This window comes from Neofelis nebulosa, chromosome 7 (assembly GCF_028018385.1).
Source record: "Neofelis nebulosa isolate mNeoNeb1 chromosome 7, mNeoNeb1.pri, whole genome shotgun sequence".
NCBI lineage: Eukaryota > Metazoa > Chordata > Mammalia > Carnivora > Felidae > Neofelis > Neofelis nebulosa.
This window is the reverse complement of record NC_080788.1, coordinates 143,114,720-143,134,148: the sequence shown is the minus strand read 5'-3', so window position 1 is coordinate 143,134,148 and position 19,429 is coordinate 143,114,720. Positions and strand designations below refer to the sequence as shown.

Genomic DNA, 19,429 nt, shown 5'->3' with positions numbered 1-19,429 from the left:
AGCTCAGGTCATGGCCTTTCAGTTAGTGGGTTCGAGTCCCACATCAGACTCACGGCTGTCAGCGCAGAGCCTACTTCGGATCCTCTGTCTTCCTCTCTCTCTTTCTCTCAAGCCCTTCCTGGATTGCTCACTCTCTCTCTCTCTCAAAAATAAGGAAACATTAGGGGCGCCTGGGTGGCGCAGTCGGTTAAGCGTCCGACTTCAGCCAGGTCACGATCTCGTGGTCCGTGAGTTCGAGCCCCGCGTCAGGCTCTGGGCTGGTGGCTCGGAGCCTGGAGCCTGTTTCCAATTCTGTGTCTCCCTCTCTCTCTGCCCCTCCCCCGTTCATGCTCTGTCTCTCTCTGTCCCCAAAATAAAAAAAAATAAAAAAAAAATAAAAATAAGGAAACATTAAAAAAAAAAGACATACCACAAATGTGTAGTAATCAAAACAGTTTGGTACTGGAACACTTGGGTGTCTCAGTCAGTTGAGCGTTCAGCTCTTGATTTCAGCTCAGGTCATGATCTCGTGGGTTTGTGGGATCGAGCCCCACGTCAGACTCTATGCTGACAGCACTGAGCCTGCTTGGGATTCTCAATCTCTCTCTCTGTCTCTCAAAATAAAGAAATAAACTTAAAAAAAAGTTTGGTACTAGCACAGTAGACACATGGATCAACAGAACAGAACAGAGATTCCAGAAACAAACCCCTGTTTATACAGTCAATTAATCAATGACAAAGGAGGCAAGAATATGTAATGGGAAAAAGACAATCTTGGGGGGTCGGGGTGGCTCAGTCAGTTAAGTGTCTGTTCGACTCTTGATTGCGGCTCAGGTCATGATCTCATGGTTCATGGGATTGAGCCCTGCGTTGGGATGTTATGGCAAAGCTTGGTTGGGATTGTCTCTCTCCCTCTGTCTCTGCCCCTCACCCACAGTCATTTGAGGGTGCACGTGCACGCTCTTCCTCTCTCTCTCTCCCTCAAAATAAAGAAATAAAAAAAGAGACAATCTCTTCTACAAGTGGTGCTGGGAAATTGGACAAAAACATGCAAAAGAATGAAACTAGACCACTTTCTTACACCAGACACAAAAAGAAACTCAAAATGGTTTAAAGACCTAAATGTGAGACCCGAAACCATAAAATTCCTACAAGAACACATAAGCAGTAATCTCTTTGACATCAGCCATAGAAACATTTTTCTGAATACATCTGCTCTGGCAAGGGAAACAAAAGCAAAATTAAACTATTAGGACTACACCAAAATAAAAAGTCTCTGCAGAGCAAAGGAAACCATCCGCAGCATAAAAAGACAACCTACTGAATGAGAGAAGATATTTGCAAATGATGTATTCAGTAAGGCGTTAATATCCAAAATATATAGAGAACTGATACAACTCAACATCAAACAAACAAACAAACAATCCGATTAAAAATGAGCAGAAGACGTGAATAGACATTTTTCCAAAGAAGACATCCAGATGGCCAACAGACACATAAAAATTGCTCAACATCACTAATCATCAGGGAAATGCAAATCAAGACTGCAATGAGATATCCCCTCACGCCTGTCAGAATGGCTAAAATCCAAAACACAAGAAACAACAAGTGTTGGCAAGGATGTGGAGAAAAAGGAACCCCTGTGCCCTGTCGGTGGGAATGCAAACTGGTGCAGCCACAGTGGGAAACAGCATGGAGTTTCCTCAAAAAAATGAAAAATATGACTACCGTACGATCCAGTAATCCCACTACTGGACATTTACCCAGAGAAAACAAAAACACTAATTTGAAAAGAGACACGCACCCCTATGTTTATAGCAGCATTATTTACAATCGCCAAGATGTGGAAGCAGGCCGAGTGTCCATCTACAGATGGATGGATATATATATATATATATATATATATATATATATATATATATATATTGGAATACTACTCAGCCACAAAAAAGAATGAATCTTGCCACTTGCAATAACATGGATGAGTCTAGAGGGTATAATACTAAGTGAAATAAGTCAGAGGAAGAAAAATACGATTTTACTCATACGTGGAATTTAAGAAACAAAACAAATGAACAAAGAAAGAAGAGACAAAGAAACCAGACTCTTAACTATAGAGAACAAATTGACGGTTACCAGAGGGGAGGTGGGGGGGAGGATGGGTGCAGTAGGTGAAGGGGAATATGAACACACTTCCCGTGATGAGCAACGACTTATGTCTAGAACTGTTGAATCGTGAACCTGAAACTAATATAACACTGTCTTTTGTACTTGAAGAAGAAGAAGAAGGAGAAGGAGAAGAAGAAGAAATGATAACATGGCTGTATTGGAAAGATGGGGAATGTGTGTGCACGTGTGGGTGTGGAGTGAGTCACGCGAAAGAGAACCAAGTCTTCATCCGCTGTGGTGGGGCATTCCAGATAACACGTTTCTGAACCCGGCAGAGCAGGAAGAATCAGGATACTCATATTATTTCAAGAAAGGTGCCCTTTGCACACCAAAAGGAATGGATACAATATTTGGAAGTGGCAGTTGGTTCTGGGAAGTCAGAATGTGGGGTTGGTACAGTAAATGAGGGAAGCTAACTGCTGCTTTTTGTTTTGTTTTGTTTTTGTATTAAGCCCTGGAGAAGTACTTGATTTTTTCAAATATGGGCAGTATGGAGGCGCCTGGGTGGCTCAGTTGGTTGAGCTTCCGGGTTCGGCTCAGGTCATGATCTCACAGTTTGTGAGTTCGAGCCCCACGTCGGGCTCTGTGTTGACAGCTCAGAGCCTGGAGCCTGCTTCGAATTCTGTCTCCCTCTCTCTCTGCTCCTCCCCCACTCATGCTCAGTCTCTTTCTCTCCTTCAAAAATAAATAAAAACATTTAAAAAAAATTAAGGAAAACTATGTGCAGTATGGACTTAATGAACTGAAATTAAGTTTAAACTTATATGTACATTGGGGCGCCCGAGTGGCTCAGTCAGTTAAGCATCCAACTTTGGCTCAGGTCATGATCTCGCAGCTTGTGGGTTCAAGCCCCGCACTGGGCTCTCCACTCTCAGAGCCTGGAGCCTGCTTCAGATCCTCTGTCTCCTGCTCTCTCTGCCCCTCCCCAGCTCGTGCTCTCTCTCTCTCAAAAATAAATAAGCATTAAAAAGATAAATAAAATTATATGCACATTTCAATCTAACTTCTTAAGCTTCGATTTGTTTACCTGCTCTTTAGTTCGTTCGTTCATTCATTCATTCATTCATTCTACAGACATTGAGTGTGAACCTCCTTCTGAAAGTCAGGTGCTGTGTCAGAGGAAGAGGAAGTTTCAGTTCCTGCCCCTAAAGAACCTTTCCTTTTCAGAAGAAAAACTTCAAGGAGGTTAAAGATTTAGGTGCCATTTTACTTTGTTTTGTATCGTAGATGGGTTTCCGAAGAACTCTAAATGGTGTATTCGTAAATCCGCTGAAGGCTTGGGACAATGTGGCTGGGGCTTCTGATTTAGAGGACCTTATGACAAACCTGTCGGGAAAATACAATCCACATAATGTACCACTGTATAAACTCATATTTTCATATAGTGGCCACTTCGGTGAGAAACAGATGTGGCAGCAGGAAAGGTAGTCTGAGAATAAATTTAGGGGCAACACACAGCCATTTGGGAAGAGAAGAATTAATTTATGACCAATATTACTAATGACCACACGTTAGAATTCATTTATGTACTGTGGTGTGTCCTTAATTACATTATTATGTGCATTCTTTTAAAAATAAGTTTATTTATTTCATTAAACATTTTTTTGATTTTTTTTATTCCTTTTTGAGAGAGACAGAGCGTGAGCGGGGGAGGGGCAGAGAGAGAGACACACACACAGAATCCAAAGCAGGCTCCAGGCTCTGAGCTGACAGCGGGAGCCGGAGGCAGGGCTCGAACTCACTGACGGCAAGATCATGACCCGAGCCGAAGTCGGACGCTTAACCGACTGAGCCACTCACGCGCCCCAGTTTATTTATGGATTTTGAAAGAGAGCAGAAGGGGCAGAGAGAGAGGGAAGACAGGGAGAGAGAAAAAATCTCAAGCAGGCTCCGTACTGTCAGCGTGGAGCCCCACGTGGGGCTCCATCCTGCGAACAGTGAGATCATGACCTGAGGCGAGATCATGACCAAGGGTCAGACGCTCAACTGACTGAGCCGCCCAGGCACCCCTGCTATTATCGGCATCCTCATTATGTGTCATGTACTGATTAAAAACTAGCCATATCCAACGGATGGAAGGGTAAAACGTTCATCTATAGGCCACTGGGATTCTGTACTAATTAATTTCACAGATTTTTTACACTTTCTCCATTTATAACAGATATGACTTCTTCCTTTCAGCTCCATCTGTGAGGACACTGAGGACAGACTCTTCAACATGTTTAATATATGAACGGCCATTTTACCCACTGAGGTTTTTATTTTTGCCCAAAGATTTGTACTGCATCAGATTACAGCAGCAGGAAATATTTTTAAAAAATAGCCATAGTTTGGGAAAACCACCTGTTTTAGTTGGGAGAGTATACATATATCAACTGTATCATGCAAATTGGCTAAGAAAATGCTCTTTCTCCCAAATGCTACCTTTTGTGCTATGACTATTTTTTTTTAATTTTTTTAACATTTATTTACTTTTGAGACAGAGAGAGACACAGCATGAATGGGGGAGGGTCAGAGAGAGAGGGAGACACAGAATCCGAAACAGGCTCCGGGCTCTGAGCTGTCAGCCCAGAGCCCGACGCGGGGCTCGAACTCACAGACCGTGAGATCATGACCTGAGCCGAAGTCGGACGCTCAACCGACTGAGCCACCCAGGCGCCCCTGTGCTATGACTATTTATAACGTCCTTGCTGCTGCCCCAAAACCGCCATGATGTGGGAAACAGAAGGGGCTAATAAGCAGTACCCATGATTTAGGCATGCCTTTCCCATTGGTACAGAAATTATGTTGAATAAAATACATCACACCGTAATGGAAACGCATCTTGCGCACGGTGGCCAGGTCGCTCTGCTACAGCCCAGCTCTCATCCAATCACTACCCTGCTCCGAAGTCCCTAGTGGCTCCCCATTGCCCACCGATGAAGAGTAAACCGGCCTATGAGCTGCTGTGACAGGGTCAGTGTGGGATATGTCATATCTGCCGGTGCCTCAGCCCTGCTGCCCTGTGAGATGAACCATTTCATTCTCTGGATACACCCTCACTCTGTTCCATCTCAGACTTTGCGCTGTCCCTTCCTTTTTTTTTTTTTTTTTTTTTTAGTAGGCTTCATGCCCAACGTGGACCCCAACGTAGGGCTTGAACTCACGACCCTGAGATCAGGACCTGGGCTGAGATCAAGAGTCGGATGCTTAGCTGACTCAGCCATCCAGATACCCCTGGTGTCTTTCCAAGTAAAGGAAGACACTGGAGCTTTCTCTCTCCTCCACGAAAGGACACAACGAGAAAGTGGCTGTCTGCAAGCCGAGAGAGAGTCTCCCCAGAAATCAAAGTTGCCTTGACCTTCAACATCCAGCCTCCAGAACTGGGAGAAAAGAAATGTCTGTTGTTCAAGCCCCCAGCCTGTGGTATTTTATTATGGCAGCCCAAGCAGACTAATACAGTCCCCGTTTTCCCAGTCACTGTCTCTCAAGGGTCGTCTCAAATGCCACCCACTCAGGGACCCTCTCCTCCCTCCCTGCCGGATGCCCTCTCCCTGGCTGAGCCCTTCAGCATCCGGTCTAGAGAAATCCCAAAATGTGGGACTTTGCCCCTTGCACCCAGTGCACTCTGCAGTCCCTGAGGACAGACACTGGATGCCCCCCGATGCTCTGCAATTAGAAAGGGGATTTGCCGCGGACCCAGAGCTTCCCGGAACTTTCCAAGAAGGCTGTGACGCTCTGCCTGTCTACAGCACTGTACCAGCAGGCTACATTCCTAATTCTATAACAGCATTAGAATGTAAAATGCATGTCAGTATGAAAAGAGGAACAGCCTCCTTTTTTCTTTTTTGTATTTTGTAACTAGAGAAACGCTTTATGATCACTGGACTCATTTTCATTTTAAGCTAATTAGTAAATTGCATTTTTGGCTCTTTAACTGGCTAGGTTAAATTTAGCTCATCTCTTCCCTTAAACTCAAGCTGTCAGTGGGATTTGCAATTAGAATTTTCACTCCCAACTTTCTTTGCCATTCAGGGGGATGCCAGCAACGTACCCCCACTTCTAGCCCTTTCTCCCCACAGCTTCTCCTGACCCGAGGCTCCCCGTGGATGCACCAAGACAGCTCCTTACCCCTAAGCTTTGCAGGTCACCCACGAACAAGGCTGACATCCTTAGATTGCCCCCAGGTGGGCAGGGCACACGCCCAGCGCTGCAAGTCAGCCGTCGGTCACACAGCCGAGTGCCTAGCATACAGCAGCCCCAAGGGACTTATTAAACTATGCAGTAATCACACGGCCAGGACTGGAGCAAGGGCCTGGAGCCCCTGACATGCTGGGCAGGAGCCCTTTCCTTGCTGGATGGGGGCGAGGTCTGAGAGGTCCCGGAAGGAGCCCGGCTGGCAGGACAAAAGCGTACATTCAGGCGAGGACTGGGGGACGAGGCAGCATTACAGAAACACTGAGCAGGACAGAAATATTTGCATCGTAGCCATCGTCATGACCAAATCAGGTGCATGAGCTGACTCCGTGCCCAGCCAGGCCCTAAAGATGCCTAAGAACATCCCGGTGAAGGGCACGGATGTGTGTCAGCGCCGAGGTCACCGGCCACCCCCGCGTGGCTGTCTCTGGTGACCAGAGTCATTGTGAGGGCCAGGGAAGTCCCCATCCCTAGCATCCGACCCTCCCACCTCCAAGCCCTCTGCCCTGTGCTTGGAGCTCAGCTTCCCTCCCTCCCACCTGGTCTCCCCTTGAGCCCTGCAAAGGGCCCTTCCCCAGTTTGAGCTCTTCCCACCCACCCCAGCCGCCCTGCTCCGAGCCTGGTTCACAGGCCCATGACCCCAGCCCTCAGCCGGACGGCCTGAGGATGCTCACCCAGCCTTTGTCAGGCAGAAGAAAGACACCTGGCCAGTTCCTCCCAGTGTGAGCTCCCCGCTGAGACCAGCCTTAGGAGCACAGCGCCTGCATCCGACCTCTTCTCATCCTCCTTAAGCAAGATGGGCCTGTGCTTTCCAAGAAGAGAGACATCCATCCATTATGCAGGCACTAATGGGCCTCTGGGCCTCCAGAGCTGCTGGGAGCAGGGCGGGTCTGTGAGGGGGGGCACGCCCACCTGGCCTGGCGGGATTCTCTTCCCATCCCCGCCCCTGCTCTGGGCCACAGGGCCCCGCGGTCTCCGGGTGGTGGCAAGTAGGGCAGAGAGAGCCACCCCAGGGGACAGGCAGCAGTTAGTGAAATGAGCTCAGTGATCTGAGGAGCACAGATGGCATCTGCGAACAAGCCGCGTCTTTGCAGTCAGAGCTACTTGGAATTTGGGCGGATTACCTGTGGGAAAACTGGGAAACGTTTTCTCTCTCCCAGATGTGGGACCTCCCAGTGTCTTTCCAGCCCTGGGCTTTCCTCCTGTGGCCCCGGCTGATTCAGAGGCTCCCAAACACCCAACCGCGGGGCGAGGAAAACCTGCAGAGAGTGTTCGTGATGCACCCAATGAGTTTGATTTCAGGCCTTTGCCTTGTTCGGAGATTGTCCGTCTGACATTTTTGTGATCTTTTTTTAAATGAAATGATAGCTCCAGGAGATGATCATTATTTTTATTTTTTACTGTTTAAAAAAAATTTTTTTTAACGTTGATTCATTTTGGAGAGAGAGAGACAGAGCGTGAGCGGGGGAGGGGCAGAGAGAGAGAGGGAGACACAGAATCCGAAGCAGGCTCCAGGCTCCGAGCTGTCAGCACAGAGCCCGACGCGGGGCTCCAACTCACAAGCTGTGAGATCACGACCTGAGCCGAAGTCGGATGCTTAACTGATGAGCCACTCAGGTGCACCCATTATTTTTATTTTTAAATGTCCTTATTTAGCAAAATAAAGTTTGCAGCCTTATGTTGCTGCTTGGGGGGTGGTGGTCAGGGACACGCAAGCAAAAGTCTGTGAATCATGTGGAGCAGCGAGGACTGGACCCTGGAGGACTCTTACTTTGGGCTTTGGTCACTGGAGGCCCCAGAGGGGGGTGGAGGGGAAGGGGACACAGATGTTCACCCATCTGTGAAAATGGCATTACGACCACACTGCTCCCAGTATGTTCAGGAAACCTGGGGCGGGGGGGGTGGGGAGGGGGGGGTCTCTTGCATTTTGTTCAATGAGCTCTTCTAGTAACAGCACCTGCCCCTTGCCTGCCAGGCCTTAGAGCACCCTGGGTCAAACTCTGGGTCGTGACCCACTCTTGGGTCATGAAATCAATTTAGGAGGGGACTGAGACGAGCATTTTAAAAAGAAAGACCGTGGAGCAGAGCAGAAAATATCAGAGTATGTGATGTGTAAACATGGAGTAGGGTAAATATTGATTCATAAGCCTTTTGTTTCATATACATATTCAAATGTATGTGTATGCGAATACATATTCAAATATATTAATATATTCAAATGTATACATATATTCATACATGTTATATTCATATATACACATATATGTGGGTGTGTACAGATTGACAGATAGATGATAGATATTCTGTGCGGAGGAGTAAATTCCTCACAAGCCCACCCTCCTGTAGATAACATCTACAAACTTACAAATTATGGACAAAATAGCCAAAACCACATCTTGAGGGCCCTGGAGAGTAAACATAAGCAGGTAGGCTTGGGAGTAGCATTAAAACCCAGAAGAATCAACCCAAATGGGACAATTTCCCATTTTTGTGGCCTTGCCTTGAAGGCAGCCACATTTGCGGTAGGGGGACAAGGTGGCCAAATTCCAGGAGAAGGCCTATTTTCCCTCTGGACTGAGGAACCAGGAGAAGGAAGCTTGGACAACCACAGTGGTTGGAGAGTGGGGAGGAACCCCATAAAAGAGAGAGCCGGAGAAGGAACCCAAAACATTTTGTGTGTAAACCCCGCCCGAGTTTCTGGCTGACCCCCAAACCACATGTGTGTGTGGCATGTTAAAAGCAGTTTAACCAAGATCTGGGCCCCCACCCAGCACAAGTGTCACAGAGTTTGAAGTTTGAGTCTAGCCAAGTTAATTCTTACTGAAACGAGAACATCAATTCTATTCAAAACAATGTCACAGAGTCCAGAGTTTCTACAACAGAACATCTACAATGTCCAGGATACAATCCGAAATTACTCCATATATGAAAAGCCAGGAAAATGCAACCCATTCTCAAGAAAAAAGGCAATCAACAGAAACCAACCTTAAGATGACCCAGATATTGGAATTATTAGGTAAGATATTTAATTTTTTTTTTTTAACGCTTATTTATTTTTGAGACAGAGAGAGACAGAGCGTGAACGGGGGAGGGTCAGAGAGAGGGAGACACAGAATCGGAAACGGGCTCCAGGCTCCGAGCCGTCAGCACAGAGCCCGACGCGGGGCTCGAACTCATGGACCGCGAGATCGTGACCTGAGCCGAAGTCGGCCGCTTAACCGACTGAGCCACCCAGGCGCCCCTAGGTAAGATCTTTAAAATAGCTATTATGACAATATTCAACGAGGTAAAGAAAAGTGTGTCCTAACAAAGAAAAGATAGGATATCTTAATCGGGAGATTGAAAATATAAAAATGAACCAATTGGCAGTAGTATTCATAAGAGTTAAAAAGTAGAAACAATCCAATGTCCAATGAGTGGGTCAATGGAAGGTGGTATATTCCTACAATGGAATATTATTTGGCCATTAAAAAGAATGAAGAATTGGTGCAGGCTACCACATGGATAAACCTTGAAAACACTGTTAAGTGAAAGAAACCAGTTGTAAAGACCACATATTGTATGGTTCCATTTATAAGGAATTTCTAGAGTAGGAAAATCTGTAAAGGCAGAAAGTAGACAAGTAATTGCCAGGAGCTGGGGAGAAGGAGGAATGGGGAGTGATTGCCAGTGAATATCAGGTTTCTTGTAATGAAATGGGTGTAATGAAATTTCTTGGAATGATATAGTAGTGATGATTGTACAATTTTGTGACCATACTAAAAAAGTCTGAATTGTCCATTTAAAATTAAATGAAAATTTCAGAACTGAAAACCCTAGTATCTGAAATGAAAAAAATTTCACTGAGTGGACTCAGAATGAGAAGGGAAAAATAATCCATAAACTTGAAAAGGGATGAATAACAATTTTACAGTCTGAAAGAGAGAGAAGAAAAAGACAATAAAATTAACAGAGCCTCAAGGACACATAAAACAATATCAAAGTTTTAAAAGTTCCAGAGGACAGGAAGAGAACGGGCAAGAAACGTATCTGAAGAAATAATAGCTGAAAACTTCCCACACTTGAAGAAAAACAAACCATAATTTCAAGAAGCCCAGCAAATCTGAATAGGATCAGTGAAGAAAGCTATGTCTGGGGGATATCAGAATCAAACTGGTGAAAACTAGATAAAGGCAACACCTGGAAAGTAGACAGAGAAAAACCATGCATTACACACAAGGGAATCAATATTTGAATGACTGCAGACATCTTATCAAAAACCATGGAGACCAGATTACAGTGGAACAACACCTTTAAAGTGTTGAAAGGGAAAACATTATCAAGCCAGATGTCTATACACAGCAAAAGTATGCTTTGAGAATAAAGATGAAATAAAGGCATTTTATTTATTTATTTTTAATTTTAACATTTATTTATTTTTGAGACAGAGAGAGTCAGAGCATGAATGGGGGAGGGTCAGAGAGGGAGGGAGACAGAGAATCTGAAACAGGCTCCAGGCTCTGAGCTGTCAGCACAGAGCCTGACGCGGGGCTCGAACTCACAGACTGTGAGATCATGACCTGAGCCGAAGTCAGATGCTTAACTGACTGAGCCACACCCAGGCGCCCTGAAATAAAGGCATTTTAAAATAAAGGAACTGCTAAAGGAGGCTCTTAAGTCTGAAGGAAAATGAAGTGGGGAAAAAAACTCAGATCTTCATGAATGAATAAATGGCATCAGAAATAGTAAATACAGGGGTGCCTGGGTGGCTCAGTCGGTTGGGCGTCTGACTTCAGCTCAGGTCACGATCTCGTGAGTTTGAGCCCCGCATCGGGCTCTGGGCTGATGGCTCAGAGCCTGGAGCCTGCTTCCGATGCTGTGTCTCCCTCTCTCTCTGCCCCTCCCCCGTTCATGCTCTGTCTCTCTCTGTCTCAAAAATAAATAAAACATTAAAAAAAATTTTAAAAAAAAGAAAAAGAAATAGTAAATACAGGGGCGCATGGGTGGCTCAGTCAGTTAAGTATCCAACTCTTGATTTCGACTCAAGTCATGATCTCATGGTTTGTGAGACTGAGCCCTGTGTCGGGCTGAGGATTCTCTCTCTCCCTCTCTCTGCCCCTCCCTGCCCCTCTTCTGCTCTCTCTCTCTCTCTTAGTCTTTCTCTGACCCTCCCCTGCTCTCTTTCTCAAAATTAAATATTTTTTTTTCAAAAAGAGAGACCCATAGTAAATATAAAGCCATGTCAATGAAAAGTAAATGGTTGGATGGCGCGCCTGGGTGGCTCAGTCGGTTGAGTGTCTGACTTCAGCTCGGGTCATGATCTCACAGTCTGTGAGTTCGAGCCCCGTGTCGGGCTCTGTGCTGATGGCTCAGAGCCTGGGGCCTGTTTCAGATTCTGTGTCTCCCTGTCTCTCTGACCCTCCCCCCGTTCATGTTCTGTCTCTCTCTGTCTCAAAAATAAACGTTAAAAAACAAATTAAAAAAAAAAGAGAGAAAAGTAAATGGTTGGAAGAGGTGTAACATGCCAAAAGTAAGTATGATAAGGTTGGCGTGCCTCTATTAATATCATGTAAAATAGGCTTTCAGGACAGAGACTATCACTAGAGCTAAAGAGAGACACCTCCTAACAATGAAAGGGTTGATTCATCAGGAAAACATAACCATAGTAAATGTAAATGTGCCAAATAACACAGCCTCAAAACACATAAAGCAAGACTGACAGCTTTGAAGAGGAGAAAGAGGGGGTACCTGGCTGACTCAGTTGGTGGAGCATGCAACTCTTGATCTTGGGGCTGTGAGTTTGAGGCCCCTGCTGAGTGTGGAGCTTACTTAAAAATAAAAAAAAAATCTTTAAAAAAAAATAATAAAGGGGAGAAATAGATGATTCCATAATCATACTAGGAGATTTGAACACCCCTCTCTCAGCAATTTATAGAACAGTTAGACCATGAAAAAAATGAGTAATGACAGGGGATCCCAACACATCTTGACCTAATTGATATTTATACATATGAGTTATGATGTAAAATGTATTTCTTACTATGACTCATTTCTAAAAAAAGATTGAAAATCACCCTGCTAGGGCAAACACAGAGGACTAAATCACAGACCCCTAAAATTCAACATCTAGGGGCCCCTGGGTGGCTCAGTCGGTTAAGGGTCTGACTTCAGTTCTGGTCATGATCTCGCAGATTGTGAGTTCGAGCCCCACGTCAGGCTCTATGCTGACAGCTCAGAGCCTGGAGCCTGCTTTGGATTCTGTGTCTCCTTCTCCCTCTTCCCCTCCCCCACTCGTTCCCTGTCTCTGTCGCTGGGTCAGGTGTCCCCACAGGCGACCAGGATGCCATCTGCAGAACAGGCCTTGCTGTGTGCACACTGACACACCCAGTTCCCCAAAGTCCTCAGCTCTGCTGCAAAATCCCTGCCGGGCTGACCTGCCGGGAGAGACGGTTACGGCTGCTCCTTTCTATGCTTCTCATGCAAGTTGCTGGCAAAGTGGAGTCTGCAGAGAATGGAGGACCAGAGAAGGATCTTCTGGTGGGATCCTACTCGACAGGGGCCGGGTCTGCAGCTCTTGGCTGTCTTGACTCCACATCAGAACCTCCAACCAATGCCAGCCTGGGTCACCCTAGAGCCCCAAACTGGGGACAAAAAAGACACAACCAGCACTAGGGGGGGTTTCAAGCACACCTCAAAGTTTTCCCCTTCCACCAGCTGTCTGGTCTGTAGGACACGTGACCGGAGCACAGATTCTCTTCGTGCCCATTAGTTGAGTGCTGTCGTGTGTGTGGACATCCCTGGCATGTCCACACTGCCCAACTCCTTCCTCTTCTATGCTCCAGCCACGTAGATTTACCGGTAGCTCCTTCGAGCATAGCAGGCAGCCGTGTGCCTTTGGGTACCGCTCTTCCCTCGCCCATGAACTCTCTTCCTCCATGACAACTCTAGTCCTTGCCCTCTGGCCCAGACGGCTGCCCCATGAAACTCTCTGCCACCCCACCCCATCACACAGAATGAATCCTTCCCCTCTCTGGGTCACCTCTGCCAACAGAGAAGTTCTGAGAAGCTCACTTAACACATGGCATTGTGATCACCAGTTTCTCAACTCTAGGACACAAGGTTTTGCTTTTGAAGGTTCCAGATATAAGGCTGAATTTTCTATTCAGTGTGCACCTCACATGTAGGCATGCTCCTTTCCCCACCCCCGGGGAAAAGCTGCTGTGAAATCAAAGGCAAGTCTCATAAATGGGGTGACTCAGCTCCCTCCCCTGACTTGCCTCCGTGACCCCAAAGGCTTGATGCAGTCTGAGCTTTGGCAAATACTTGCTGGGTCCAAGTTTGAACTCAATGCAAGTATTTCTTGAGGGCTGCCCTAGGAAATTCGTGTGCAAAATGGAGGGATTGGGTTAACAAAGTAAAGTTCCTGTCCTTGAGAGGGTCAACACTGCGTATGTGAACAGGGTGCTCCGAAGGAACGAAGCCCACGGTGGCACCACATAAAACCACCTGCAGCAGCACCTTGACCTGGACTAAGGGGCTTTGTATTTGAGGGGTTTTTTTGTGATTTTTTTTTTGAATAAAGTGTTATAATTTGTAAATGTCTTGCATTTTCTTTACCAATTCTACGGAGAACCCTAACCGCCATTCTGTGTCTCATTTTATAGAGAAAGGAACTAAGCCTCAGAGAAGGAAAGAGTCTTACCCAAGGTCAACAACTAGAAAGTGCCAGAACCAGCTCGAAAGTGCCAGAACCAGCTAGAAAGTACTGGAATCAGGAACAGTCACCCAGCTGTTCTCATTCCCTGACTCCTGCTCTCTCTCAGCCAGAGAAAACTCGGCTCAGTGGAACCTACCTCTTCTCTTTAAAATAGAAACCATGTAGCCCACTCTCCAGCCGAAGTCTAATCTCTGCTCTGTGAAATAAGAAGGAAACTCTGAAGTTTCTCCCTATGCCTTCTCCTCACACGGTCACCATGGCAATGGGAAAATATTATGCGGTGGAGGAATTGTGGGAATATGAATCAGCAGAACCAGCACAAGGCCCTTGGAAAACTGTGATTCCCAGTGGACACGCTTCACGTTCAGAGTAAACACTCCAACATGATAGATTGCACTTTGCCTCCTGTAGAAACTCCACGGCCAGCTCACTCCATTAGCGACAGACCCGCTGTCTCCATGCAAGCACTGGCCTCCTCCTCTCTTTATAAGAAAAGGCTTTGGCCATTTGTGAGCACGATTGCTGCTTGGCAACACAGGGCTGTGGGTATCTGCTGGCTTCGCTGAATTTTAAACATTTTTCCGTGCCAAGTGGAACAAATTATTGATGTTGATCTGGGTGGATATTTAACGTCGTCCAGTGTAATTTCAATGGTGAAGAGTTCACACCCGGCTTTTAAGTCTAGGATAATGAAGCTATTAATCAAGCATTAAATAATTGTAGACGGTAATGACCGCCTCATCCGGCTGTTGCTAAGTCTCCCTGAAATTCTCAATCAATGGGTGATAAAAAAGACTGATTCAGTTCCTCTAGATAATTGCACATAGAATTGCCATGTGATCCAGTCATTCCATTTCTGGCTGTATACTCAAAACAGTTGAAAGAAGGAGATGGAACAGATATCTGTATGCCTATGTCCATAGCAGCATTCCTTATGAGAGCCAACAGGTGGAAACAGCCCAAGTGTCCATTGACAGGCGAATGGGTAAACAAGAGATGGCATACTCATAAAATGGAACGTTATCCAGCCTTAAAAAGTAAGGAAATGCCACAAGAACACGAATTCAAAGGGATACATGCACCCCTATGCTTACAGCAGCACTATCTACAATAACCAAATTATGGAAGCAGCCCAAGTGTCCATCGACTGAGGAACGGATAAAGAAGATGTGGTATAGATATGCGATGGACTATTACTCAGCCAGAAGAAAGAATGAAATCTTGCCATTTGCAACGACACAGAGGGAGCTAGAATGTATAATGCTAAGTGAATTAAGTCAGTCGGTGAAAGGTAAGCACTCTATGATCTTACTCATATGTGCAATTTTTAAGAAACAAAACAAATGAGTGAAAGAAAGAAGGAAGGAAGGAAGGAAGGAAGGAAGGAAGGAAGGAAGGAAGGAAGACAGAGACAAACCAAGAAACAGACTCATTACTATAGAGAAAAAACAGGTGGTTACCAAGGGTGGGGGGATGGAGATTAAGGAGGGCACTTGTGATGAGCACTGAGTAATGTATAGAATTGTTGAATCTCTATATTGTACACCTGAAACTAAAATAAATACATTGGAATTAAAATAAGAAACTTTAAAAACAAAGTAAGGAAATTCTGGTACTTACAGGGAAGAATAAACCTTTCTTCCTCTAGAAGAAAAAAAAAAAAGTAAGGAAATTCCATTTCCTGCTACAACATGGATGAAACTTGAGGACATTACGCTAAGTGAAGTCACAAAAGATAGTCACATAAACCAGTCACAAAAAAGACAAATACTGTATGATTCACTACATGCTGTCCCTAGAGTCGTCAGATTCATAGAGACAGAAGGTAGAAGGTTTCCATGGGCTGGGGGAGGGGAGATACAGAGTTAACGCTAAATGAAGATAAAGCTGCTGTTTTTGCAAAATGAAGGGTTGTGGAGACGGATGGTGCTGACCCGTTGGCGGCTGCACAGCAGTGGGAATGTGCTTAGGGCCCCTGAACTGTGCACTTCAAAATAGTTTGACATGGTAGATTTTCTGTTCTATGTATTTTATCACAATAATAAAAAAACAAACCAGTTGAGGAGCGGGTAAGGCAGCAGCTTGGGCGTCCCCGAACACCGACACAGACCTACTGCTGGCCAAGCCAAGGGTCTGTAAGCACCTTGCGTATTTCACAAGCACGCATACCTCTGTGGCTCTGTGTAGCCAGCCCATCCTGCTTCTTCTGCTATATACCTGGACTGGAGCACAGGCGGTGACCTCTCTCCTTCTTTCCTCCATCAGCCACCAAGCAGCACCCCGGCTGTCCCCTCTCTGCACCCATTTCTCCTGGGAGTGTGGCTCTGGGGGATCCCACCTTACAGCTGTTCGTGGGAACTGAGCACACAGTAGGCATCAGCCATTGCTGCGTTCAACCCGATTGCCAGACCCTGACCAATGTGTTGTTAGAAGTGTTCTTATTCTTCCCAAAGGGGTCAGTTCTTGTCTACGGCCGTACCACCCTGAACGCGCCCGATCTCGGCTGATCTCGGAAGCTAAGCAGGGTCGGGCCTGGTTAGTACTTGGATGGGAGACCAAAGGGGTCAGTTCTTTCAACCAAGGGAGGGACACTCTCAATGGGGCTGTTTGTAGTATGGCTCTTTACTCTCCACACAGACACCTTCCCAACCCTAGTGGGTGTCATGGTGAATTTCATGAGTCAACAGGGTTGGGCTAAGGGATGCCCAGATCGCTGGTAAAAAGTTCTTTCTGGGTACATCTGGGAGGGTGTCTCGGGAAGTGCGTTTCAGTCTATAGCCTGAGTAAAGATGGTCCTCCCCGGGGTGGGCGGGCACCGTCCAGTCCACTGAGGGCCTGAATGGAACATAAAGCGGGAGGACAGGCAGATTTGCTCTTTGAGCGGAGACGTCATCTTCTCCTGCCCTCGGATACCTGCACCCCTGGTTCTGGAGCTTTTTGGATGCAGATCCTGGCTTATTGGCCCCAGGTTCTCAGGCCTTTGGACTGGGATTGAATTAGATTCTCCAGCTTGCAGACAGCTCCCTGGGGGACTTCTCTGCCTCCACCAGCAGGTGGGCCGATTCCTAAAAGAAATGTCCTCCTAAAGATCCCTGCCTGTAGCCCACTGGTTCCGTTTGTCTGGACAACCCCGCTCTGCCATGCTGCTGGTGTCTCTTTTCTCAGGCACAGTGAAAAGCAGGCCAGCCCCCCCCCCCCCCAATGGCCCCACGTGGGTGGTGGGTGTGCATTTGGGTGGCGGGGACTATTCATTAGGCAGAAGGTGCCTCTCAGCCTAGCCACCTGCTGTGGCCCTTTCTACCCGTACTCAGGTGCCTTTAGATACAGATCGCAGTGGTGTCTTTGCTAACGGGCAACGCGGATGCATGTCTTAGGGTTGACATTCACAGAGATGAGGCTTCTAGCTGAACCCCCTTCCCCGCACCGCCCCCCCCCCCCCCCCCCCGCCGAGAGTCCCACCCCACAGGGGAGCCGGCGGCAGTGTGTGGGCCTCAGCTGGACTGCCTCACTTCAGATCTCACCTCCCCTCTTCCCCCGACACCAGGCTCCCGTTCTTCTTCCCTCCTCAGTACCCGGCTTCCCAATGGGTAGAGTGGGGGACAGCATGGCTTCCCCTGTAAGGGGCCTCACACGAGACCTGGCCCAGAGGGCAGGGACAGCTGCTTTCACTGTCCAGCTGTCTAGGGTGGACACACAGCGGTGGCAGTCCGGGCTTTGTGCTCCTTGGGGAAAGCGACCAAGAGAAAAGGCTTCTCACTGCGGGAACCAGTGAGGTTTTCTGAACAAGGCCCAACGTGGCGAGCTTAGACCCCGGGGCTTGTGTCAGGTGGGGAGAGGAGACTCCAGGTGGGGAAGACCCCCCACCTTGGCCCTAGTGGTGGCTAGGAAAGCACAGGGATAATCAGGGCTGCCCTCTGGCCCCGGCTCCTACTGTCCGTGTGACCTTGGGCGGGTCAGGGGCCTCTTTGAGTTGCTCTTCATTGTCTGTAAAAGTGCAGGACTGTGGAGAGAAGGAAGGGAAGCAGGGAGAGGGAGAGAGGGAGGGGAAGGAGGGGGAGGAGGAGGAGGGGAAGAGAGGGGGAGGAGAGCAAGAGGGGAGGGGGAGGGGCGAAAGACAGCCCTGGAGGTCTCACTGCCAATCCCTGGCTGGGTGGGATTTGGGCCGGTCTCCAGCACCCCCACTCCCCAGCTCTCTCCCGCTCAAGGATGTGTTCAAGGCCCTGAGCCGGCCTGCAGTTGTAACAAGAAGCAAAGTGCAGTCCTGATACCCAAACCCCGCCTTCCAGGGAGGGCCTCCGTGGGTCAGTGACCTCCCAGAGCCAAAGCCTCCGGCTGGCCCGGCCTGGCCCCTCCCTCGCCCAGCAGAGTGGGTGTGGGGATGCGCACCAAGGGCCAGAAGAGGCGTTCCCCCCCCTCCCCCTGCCCTGAGCGGCCAGCCCCCATCCCTACCCAGGCTCGCTCTGCTGAGGCTCAGAAAGGTTAAGGAACGTGGATGGCAAAAGCTAAAAGCAATCAAAACACCGGTACAGCTTAGTGGAGAATCTAGAGAAAACCCCCAGGCACGAGAACAGTAGTGAGAACAGCCGCCAAGCTCCCTGGGTGCTCGGTGGATGCCGGACACTTTCCCAAGTGCTGCCCGTTATGAGCTCAGTTATCCCCGGACGGGCCCAGGGGTCCTCACCGCCCAGGGGTCCTCACCGCGGGCGCTCCTGTGGGTCCGCCTCCCTCAGCGTCCGAGATCCATCCTGCCCTGCGTCCTCCGATCCTTCTTACGGCCGAGGGCCGGTCTACAGCGCGAATGCCCTGATCTGTAGATCGATTTTAATGTTGACAGACACGTGGGCGGTTTCCAGTTTGAGGCTTTCATGAACACGCTGCTGGGAACACTGTCCTTGAGTAAATACGTGCGTTCGTGTCCACTGGGGACATGGCGGGAGTAGTAGGGGTGTTTTCTCGCCCACACAGCCTATGCACACACGCCTACGTCCCGCAGGCCTGCCGGGAGTATAATTCAGCTTCGGTAGGCAATCTCTTCTCCAAAATGCTCTCACCAGGTTGCAAGTCCCCCAGCGAGGTGTGTGGGTGCCCGCTGCTCCTGCTTTTCCCCAGCCTTTGTATTTACAAACATATAATGTCTAAAATAAGTAAAGCCAGGGGCACCTGAGCGGCTCAGGCATTTCACCGTCCAACTCTTGATTTCGGGGCAGGCCATAATCTCGCAGTTCGTGGGCTCGAGCCCCCTGTCGGGCTCTGCGTTGGTCGTGAGGAACCTGCTGGGGATTCTCTCTCTCTGCCTCGCTCTCTGCCCCTCCCCCACTCGAGCTCACTCTCTCTCTCTTTCTTTCTCAAAATAAATAAACTTACATCAATTTATCAGTCAGCCAAGCAGAGGTAATCTACAGCCTTGGG

The 19,429-nt window shown here is 47.8% G+C and overlaps 1 protein-coding gene across 2 annotated transcripts in view; it reads right to left on the bottom strand.

Moving 5' to 3' along the window:
• Positions 1-19,429, bottom strand: part of EML1 (EMAP like 1) — a 188,796-nt gene that overhangs the window by 145,545 nt on the left and 23,822 nt on the right. The window contains exon 1 of one of the 2 annotated variants that reach the window (XM_058740263.1): positions 18,719-18,829. The exons of the other annotated variant lie outside the window; for it this stretch is intronic. The gene's annotated coding sequence lies outside the window, so the exon portion shown is untranslated. Of the gene's footprint in view, positions 1-18,718; positions 18,830-19,429 lie in introns of those variants that run through there. 2 annotated transcript variants of the gene reach the window in all.